This window comes from Eupeodes corollae, chromosome 2, assembly GCF_945859685.1.
Source record: "Eupeodes corollae chromosome 2, idEupCoro1.1, whole genome shotgun sequence".
Classification (NCBI taxonomy): domain Eukaryota; kingdom Metazoa; phylum Arthropoda; class Insecta; order Diptera; family Syrphidae; genus Eupeodes; species Eupeodes corollae.
Genome location: NC_079148.1, coordinates 154,384,319 through 154,387,259, shown reverse-complemented (window position 1 = coordinate 154,387,259; position 2,941 = coordinate 154,384,319).

The following is a 2,941-nucleotide window of genomic DNA, read 5'->3' as shown; positions in this document are numbered from 1 at the left end:
GGCTATATCACCGCAGGCGGCCTTAAAGTCCAAAAACATCAGGTGATAACTTGGAATATTAAATTCTAGACATTTTTTAACATATAATAATACTTTTACCATTCATTATCAAAAATCTTTACGTAAACTATTTCAAATTTTTAAAAAGCTTGATATCTAGTCCACAAAGTATTTACATATTTATTTTATAACGACCTTCTCTGTCATTTATAAATCCGAATTTGATTCTACATGATAATTAAGCTTCTTCTTTTTACAACATATATACATGTGTATCTTATAGATAACTCGTATTCTATGAATGTAGAATGTATCTATATCAAACCTTCTTCAGACGACCATCATCATTACCTAAATGTAAATTTCTCTCGTTAAGAACTCGCAGTCAAACTGCAAATTGGTTTTATTTATATTTTATTTTCGTCAATCTTCGAAGTTTGTCGTCTTCGTTTTCGTCTTCATCGTCGATTGTATCTGATGCAATTTCCCATGTTTTTTTTCGCACTCTCAAACACGTTACAGTTTTAGAAACCACAAAAGGAATCGCAATAAGTACTCAACTCAGTGATGAATAGACCGATTGCGTGTTATACTCGAGTACCAAGTCGTACCGACATACAAGTAGATACTACCTATACAAAAATAAAACGCTCTTCCTCATTGTCATTCAAGTCAGCGACAATCACAATCAGATCTGAATTTCCAAAAGAGTATTATTACCTACATAAAACTGTGCGACTGTTGGTTGCTGTTCACTCATAATTCATGAATTTCGGTTAATTTAAATTCACTGTTTAAGCCCCCATCATCATCATCATCGTTGTCCATACAGCTACTCTATACTGGTTCTATATGACCATATCACGATCATGCGAAACTGGCCGAAATAAAAATACCAATCAGGAAAAAATTTAAATTCTGTTGAGGGCGTTCTGACACTACTCTGTCCATTTTTAGTACAGGTGCGTTTGCGTTTGTATAGTGCTGTCAGTTCAGTTGGTGCTCGGGACTACGGACTGGGACTTGGGGCTGAAGACGACTGGGGATACTATAAAACACTATAAAAGAAAAAGTCCAAAAGCCATTTTAAGCTGTGAAACAAATTAGATCCTTATCCAGCATAAAGTATGTGTCAGAGAACTATGTGACATATGTAAATCATTTTATAGGCTCAGCTAGCACGTATACCTACCTTAGTTAGGTACCTACAAAGCAGCCCAAATATGCAAAGTATTTATTGAACAATGATCAGAGAACGTTCGCTATAAGAGAACGTCAGATATAAGATACATATATATACATACTGATCGTATAGTGAAAACGAGGAAGGAGAAAGATCTTTTATACCTACAAAGAAAAAAGTTGACTTTTACCATATCCATCCACTCTAGATTTTTGGTACATGCGTTGTCGACCGACCGACCGACGAACGGCGACGTCGACGTTAAAGTTGATGTCGTCGTCGTTGTCATGTTGTTCGATCACTGAATACCTGTATTCTTTCTCTTATATACCTCACAGTTTATACATTATGTACATCTACTTGTAGGTAGGTAAGGTATATAAAATGTATGTCCGTTTATTCGATATTTTGTGAGCCCCCGAAGTGTATAAATAAACAGAAAATAAGAATTTAAATGAACGCAGCGGCAATCGACTACGATGATGGTGGTGATCATTTTTGTTTAAGCCATCCTCGGCTATTACCGGTTAAAATATAAAAAAAATAATAAAATACAAAATAACCCCGAGATACAGGTTCAGGTATGCACACGGATTTGGACAACACACCACTCAGAGAAAGACTCCAGTCACCATCGCCACCATCATCACCACCGTCACTGATTTACCAGTATGACTATGGTTGCCAGATTTTGAAGAAGTCAATGATTTTCTCCTTTTAAATTTTTTTAATGTTGGTTAAGTTTTAAACCTACTTCAAACAGTACAACCAGGGTTGGGAATAAACGATTAAAAACAAAAGAAACTTATCATAAATTAGTGACAGCTGTCAAAAAGACCAACTCCGAGAAAAATATAAAACTCTATTGTCGGGGAGACTCTACGGAGGCGACATCTATAGGCTATGACAAAGTTAGCTCATGCAGACCCATGCAACAGTTCCACACAAACGAATCCGTCAAAAGCGTCAATCGGACTGCGGTTGATAAGTTTGACGCTTATACTTTATGCTCCGTAATTTATTGAGTATTTCAAAATCCGAATATTTGGAAGTTAACAAAGACCAGCGTATTCTTAAATCTTCTTCAAATCCACCATGGTCTTATTAAAATAACTAGTTTAAATGTTTAATCTACAAAATTAGGGGTCAGTAAGGCTTTCATTTACTTAGTTTTAAGTATGTAATAAAATACTGGTTTTTATGTCCATGTTAATTTCAGAGTTTAAATAAGTATTCTACAATCTGACAGGTAAATGGCTGTTTTGTGCTACAAATGGTAACGTAGTGTGAGTGGTAGATGTAAGAAAAGGGGCAAATAACGTTTGAAAATTAAGGAAAAAGAAATAATTGTATGAAAGTCTTGAACCCGTGGCTTGGCCTCCAAGATTGTGCGATTTGACGCCGCTGGGCTAGATAGATAAGATAGATTGATAAATTCTTTATTTTTTTCTTATTAAAGTTTAACAATAATTCTGAAGTAAGATTAAGGACTTGGAAATTCTGCCGTCTGCCTGGTTTGACATTTTATAATACAAGAAAAATATTAAAAGTTAACTAATTGAACTAAATAATTAATTTATAATTTAAAAAATTTTAAGAATTAAAAAAAAAACAATAATAATAATACAACAATATGGTTGGATTCGTATAGTAAAATAAATTATTTAAGCAATAGAAAAAACTTGGTAAGCAATCATTATAATAATAACAATAATAACATTTTTAATATAATTAAAACATAAGATCAATTGAAACACA